The sequence below is a fragment of the Echinops telfairi genome, unplaced genomic scaffold (genome assembly GCF_000313985.2).
Source record: "Echinops telfairi isolate 266 unplaced genomic scaffold, ASM31398v2 ScPeMD7_23;HRSCAF=83, whole genome shotgun sequence".
NCBI classification, from domain to species: Eukaryota; Metazoa; Chordata; class Mammalia; order Afrosoricida; family Tenrecidae; genus Echinops; species Echinops telfairi.
The window spans coordinates 90,025,402-90,031,880 of record NW_022103920.1 but is presented as its reverse complement, the minus strand read 5'-3'; the positions used below and the strand labels follow the sequence as shown (position 1 = coordinate 90,031,880).

Genomic DNA, 6,479 nt, shown 5'->3' with positions numbered 1-6,479 from the left:
GATTTTGTGTCTTTTGGACCCACAATCAGTGCTCATGGAAGCAGCAGTCAAGAGATCAAAAGACATGTTGCATTGGGTAAATCTGCTGCCCAAGACCTTTTTAAAGTGTTGCAAACCAAGGAGGTTATTTCGAGGACTAAGGGGTGCCTGACTCAAGTCGCCATTAATATGAATGCCAATATCGCTAGCGGTTCATTTTGTTACGTGGCAAACCAAATAAAGAAAGCGACCATCAAACAAGAGACCCTGGCTTCAGACAAGGCAAAGCCCAGGATGACAGATGGGGAGAGCTGCTGCTTCAGCGAAGGGTTTCTGGCATAACCAATGACGAGGCTGCCGAAGACTTCCAATACCAGCCCCAGACCAGCCTCAGCACCCACACCAAGACACTTGGCAACAGGTCCCACGGCTCTGCTGATTGCACTGGTCTGAAACTCCCTTCGGATCAGCAGAGACACACCAGCCTGGCCCCCAACAAACACTGCTGCGCCCTCTCCAGCCCTAGCCTTTGGTGGGGATAACACTGATGCTTAAACTGGTCTATACGCAGACCTGGGTCCAGAGCGGGGGTGCAGGTGAGCTTGGGGCAGGCGAACATCATAGAGGCGTGGCTGGAGGACGTGGGTGACAGGCAGTGTGGACACCTGTCCTGCTGCCTTGCCTCCCCTGCAGCACCTGTGGCCGAGGTCAAAAGAGTGCAGCTTTATCCTGGATTTCATATACGAAAACCATTGAACAAAGAAGAAGAAAGAAAGAAAGAAAAGCACCAAGCAAAAAACAAGGTGTCAACTGGAAAAGGCAGCAGAAGTTCACAAGCAATCAAACTGACGTGAAGAAACACAGGCAAGGTGGAGACCCAGAGCCCGTCTGTGAGGCCATTGGACGGTCCCTCACAGAAGGGCCACACGGAAGGATGGTATAACCAGGGTGCAGTAAAGAACTGATGAACCACACAACTATCCTCTACTTCTTTAAAACTTCCTCCTCCCACTATTTTGGCCCCATTTTAACCTCATCAATCTTGCTAGTCCTATGTATGTACATGGGCACAACCAAGATCTTTTGATGCACGGAATTCAAGAAAGACTATCTTCTCAGAAACAGAAAGGGGGGGAGTATTGACTTCCTGAGAATGTGGGAAGAGAGGTGGGGACAGGCGGGATGGAACTATGGATTGTAAGAATATCTGTAAGAGCTCCTAATACAGTGTTAAAAAACAACAACACCGACAAAGCAAAACAGAGAAAAACTTCTATCAAAAACAAAGCAGAACATCTGAAAAACCAGAACAAATGTAATTTGTAGTGAGTCATTTCACATCCCTCCACCCCCCTGATAACACCAAAGATTTGGCTTCTAGGTATGGCTGGTATCTGTCTCTTTCCCAACCATACAGCACCTTCTTACCCGCTTGCAATCCGAAACCACCGACTGCTCGGTGGGAGAGAGAGGAGGCTGTCAACCCTCATGAAGAGTGACAGTCTTGGGAGCCCCAAGGACAGCTCTGCTCCATTCTATAGGGTCACGGCGAGCCGGAAACCACTCGATGGAGGTGAGTGAGTGAGTGAGTGAGTAACATGAATGGTGTATCCAGTAAGAAAGATAAGCATCAGTTTACTTATGCTTACTTAGTAATCTGTAGTGCTTATTTTGCTTATTGGGTGATCCATCCGCCCTTGACTGAAGAAGAGGCAATACTGATGGGCACGCATTTTGTGGCGTTTTGCTATACAAGGGAGTAGAATCGATGTGAGACCATGACATCAAATGAGTGGGTCGGGGGTGGGGGTGTTGTTATGATGGAATCAGACATCTGTGTGCTGATGAGAGTGACCTAATAATAAAGACAGGGCAAGCTAATAATGCAAGAGAGAGGGCCAATTGCAAGAGTCAAGCCCTGAATTTGAGAGCTGTGGGCAAGGACTGACCCTCGGTGACAATTCCCAGACCAGCACTGGAGCCCTGGGCTAGGCGTGGGCTAGGTACTGCCTCAGGGAAGGGAGACTGGTGACAGAATGTGTCCCGAAGAAAGTATGGAAAGACTCACTCCAGGGACCCATGCCAGGTCCTTTTATAGCTTCAGATCTCTGGACCTGGAAGTGCAGCGAGATTGATGAGCGTATTACCAGAGACCAGACAGGGCAGCCACTAATAGCAGCTGTCGGAAATGCTTAGCTTTCGAATTACCAGTTGTCCATCAGCAGCTCAATTAGAGCTCTCAGCCGTGGCCGTGTGTCAGCTGGGTTTGCATTCAAGAAGCGTCCGAGAGAAACCCTCCGGAAAATGAATGAGATGAAAGCCCATAATTGGGCTTTTCTTTCTTTAGATTTTCTAGCCTCGTCTTCTGAGGGGGTGATGTTGGGCTGCTTTATTTCCGTGCTGCTTGGAACTGGACTTCTGGGAGTTTGTCCAAATAACAGACAGCTTCCCGAGGCTACGGACAGTAGTCTTCCTTTTTCTTTTTAAGGAATCCTGAGCTGAAGGAACGACGTCTCTGTCTGCTAGCCCTGATGGTGGCTTCTGCCCTTGCAAACAGGATGAGATAGTTTGTGGCTTTGCCTTCAAACAGCACCCGGGAGGGCGTTGCTTCTGCAGAGGCACCTCTCTCTCTGTTTCTTCTCCTGACACTGTCTCTGGTTTTCTTTCTGAGAGCTCCGTTTTCCTTCTTGGCCCCTTTGGCATGTAGTCGAAGTAGCTGTCTTTGTTGGTGTCTTCGACCCTTGGGACTGCTGGTACCTTGGTGCAAGGAGTGGAATTCTGTGGATTCTCAAGCTGTGTCATGTTACCTGGCCTTGGAACTCAGTCTGTTCTGTCTCTGGGTCTGGTCCAGCATGGCTGCTTGAGTTCCTGTGTTCTGGTCAGGTGAAGGAATTCCAACAGCAGCTAGAACTAGCCTCATTCCATTCCTTCAATGTGGGTGGATATCTTACTCTTGATCAGGCCTGTGCTTGGCCTTGGGGATTCAGAGATGCATGAAACATGCCTTCAAGGGGCTTACAGTCGTGAGAAGACAAGTCACAATGGAAAGATGATCAGAAAATGTGATCCTCCCATCAGGGAAATAACTGCAAGTCCTCCCTGATGCTGGAGAGAGAGGCCTGCTCACAGAGTGCTGTGAGTCCAGTAAGGGATTTGTATTTCTTTTCTTTTTTTAAAAATAATTGTATTGGCTCATACAGCTCTTACCACAATACATACATGCATCCATTGTGTCAAGCACATTTGTACATTTGTTGCCATCATCATTTTCAAAACATTTTTTCTACTTGAGCCCTTTTTATCACCACCTCATTTCCCCTCCTCCCTCTCTCACTAACCCTTGATAATTTATAAATTATTATTTTTTCATGTCTTACACTGACCGGTCTCCTTGCATCCACTTTTCTGTTGTCCCTCCCCTAGAGAGGGGGTTATATGTAGATCATTGTGATCGTTTCCCCCTTTTCCCCCCACATTCCCCTTACCTTCCTGGTATTGCTACTCTCATTTTGGCCCTGAGGGGTTTATCTGTCCTGAATTCCCTGTGTTTCCAGCTCTCATCTGTACCAGTGTACATCCTCTGGTCTATCTGAATTTGTAAGGTAGAATTGGGATCATGATGGGGGTGGTGAGGAGGAAGTATTAAAGAATTAGAGGAAAGTTGTATGTTTCATCGGTGCTATACTGCACCCCGACTGGCTCATCTTCCTTGTGACCCTTCTGTAAGGGGATGTCCAATTGTCTACAGATGGGCTTTGGGTCTCTACTCTGCACTTCCTCTCATTCACATTGATATGATTTTTTGTTCTGGGTCTTTGATGCCTGATACCTGATTCCATCAACACCTCATAATCACATAGGCTGGTGTGCTTCTTCCATGTGGACTTTGCTGCTTCTCAGCCAGATGACCACTTGTTTGTTTTCAAGACTGTATCTTTTGATAGCTGGGCCCTATCAGCTTTCTTCACCACATTTGCTTATGCACCCACTTTGTCTTCAGTGATCGTGTTGGGAAGGTGAGCATCATGGAATGCCAGTTTAATAGAACAAAGTGTTCTTGTGTTGAAGGAGTGGAGGCCTAATGTCCATCTGCTACCTTAATACTAAACCTATAAATATATGCACATAGATCTATTTCCCTATCGTTATATATAAACATATTTACATATGTACATGCCAGTATATAGATCTCTATAAATGCCTTTTGCCTCTTATTTCTTTCCTCTCTTTCCTTTTACTCTCCTCTTGTCCTACTATCATGTTTGGCCTTCATTTGGGTTTCATTAATTCCTCTCGGTTACATTGTCTTTGATCAAGCCCTACCAGGCATCTTGGTCAGGGAAAGGAAGTGGGTGTTTGTTAACAAACCCAGGGATAAGGGAACAACAAGTGATCTAAAATCGATGGCGAGGAGGGATTTGTATTTCATGACAAGGGAAACTGGAGCCGTTCAAGGTTCAAGACAGTGAGTGTTAAGGTCAGATTCATATCTTAGAAGACTCTCTTTGTTTGCTGTTGCCAGGGATATGGACTGGCAAATTGAGAGACAGTGCTGGTCAAGAAAGAGGCTTCATTCAATTTCGTACTTACCTGCTCTAGGAAGGGGGCAGCAGAGGTGTGTATGGCAGACACCAAGAGAGGAAACATACTTAGGTGCAGGACTCCTACTTGGCTGCTGGAACCTGATGTCACCAAAGAGACCCATGAAAAGCCAACCTTGTTTAGACCACTTACTCTTCCATATGTATGGGGCTAACCATAGTGTGTCTTTAAATGCTGTTTCCCAAAACTTTTCACCTCCCCAGAGACTGGGGAAAGCATTGTCTTCTGGTGTAGCCCCTCCTGTGTCACCAGAAATTAGAATCCCAGTCTAGGGGTAATTCAGACAAAGTAGATTATGAAGGACGTTCATGTGCCATTTCCAGTTTCTGATTGATGAGAGCCACTGAGATTCAGTGCCAGAGAGCATGGATGCTTGGAGTGCCGGCTTTTGATTCCCAATTCTATTTTTTACCAGAACCTGGGCCAGTTACTTGACCTTGTTTTAATGGCTTAATTCCTCCATCTTTAAAGGGGACCTGTGTTTCCTCCAGTGATATATTGTTGTTGAAACATTTCAATAGAGATTCTGTCAATTCGTGGAGTCATGTTTTTGCTAATGCTTCAGTACAGCTTGGACTTCTTTCAGTACCATTGGTTCTTGATCATATGCTATCTCTTGAAATTGTTGAATGTCAACTGGTTATTTTTGATACAGTGCCTCCTTCCATTTTCTATGTATGCATCCTGTATCGTTCAATATTTTGTCCATAGAGTTGCTTGATATTGCAACTCAAGGCTTGAATTTTTTCTTGAGTTCCTTCCATTTAAGATATGTTGAGTGCATTATTCCTTTTGGTTTTCTAACTCAAGGACTTTGTACATTTCATTATGTACATTTGTACATTATATATATTGTGTGCATTTCAAGATGTTACTTTATCTTCTTGAGCTGCCCTTTGAAATGCTCTGTTCAGTTTTTTTTTGTTTTAAATCATTTTATTGGGGGCTCATACAACTCTTATCACAATCCATCCATACATCCATTGTGTCAAGTATATGTGTTGCCATCATCATTCTCAAGACATTTTCTTTCTACTTGAGCCCTTAGTATCAATCAGCTCCTCATTTTCCCTTCCCTTCCCTCCCTCCCTCACAAATCTTGATAATTTATAAGTTATTATTTTTTTCATGTCTTACACTGTCCGACATCTTCCTTCACCCACTTTTCTGTTGTCTGTTCCCCAGGGAGGGGGTTATATGTAGATCATTGTGATCAGTTTCCCCTATCTCCCCAGCCTTCCCCTTCCCCTCCTGGTATCACTACTTTCATTATTGGTCCTGAGGGGTTTATCTGTCCTGAATCCCCTATGTTAACAGCTCTTAACTGTACCAGTGTATATCCTAAAGTCCAGCCGGATTTGCAATGTAGAATTGGGATCATGATAGTGGGGGTGGGGTGGAGGAGGAAACATTAAAGAACTAGAGAAAAGTTGTATGTTTCATTGGTGCTATACTGCATGTTTATTTTTTTTTTACTTCATAATTTCTTCCATTTGCTTTAGCTACTCTATGATCAAGAGCGAGTTTCAGAGTCTCTTCCGACATCGACAGTGATCTTTTCTTTCTTTCCTGTCTTTCACGTGTTCTTTTGCTTTCTTACTGTGTTGATGTCCTCCCACAGCGCATCAGGTCTTCTGCCATTAGTTTTCAATGACATCAAGTCTATCCTTGAGATGTTCTCAAGATTCAGGTAGGATATACTCAAGGTCTCGCTTTGGCTCTTGTGGGCTTGATTTCATTTTCTTCAACTTCAACTTACATATGAGCAACGATCTGTTACACAGTTGGCTCTTGGACTCATTTTGACTGCAGATATTTAGCGTTCCCTCTTCCCTTTCCACAGATGTTGTCCGTTTGATTTCTGTGTATTCCTTCTGGAGAAGTTCACATGTACAATT

General features: G+C 44.7%; 1 pseudogene; it reads right to left on the bottom strand.

The window, feature by feature from the left end:
• Positions 1–200: 200 nt before the first annotated feature.
• Positions 201–598, bottom strand: LOC115869222 (annotated as a pseudogene).
• Positions 599–6,479: the final 5,881 nt, after the last annotated feature.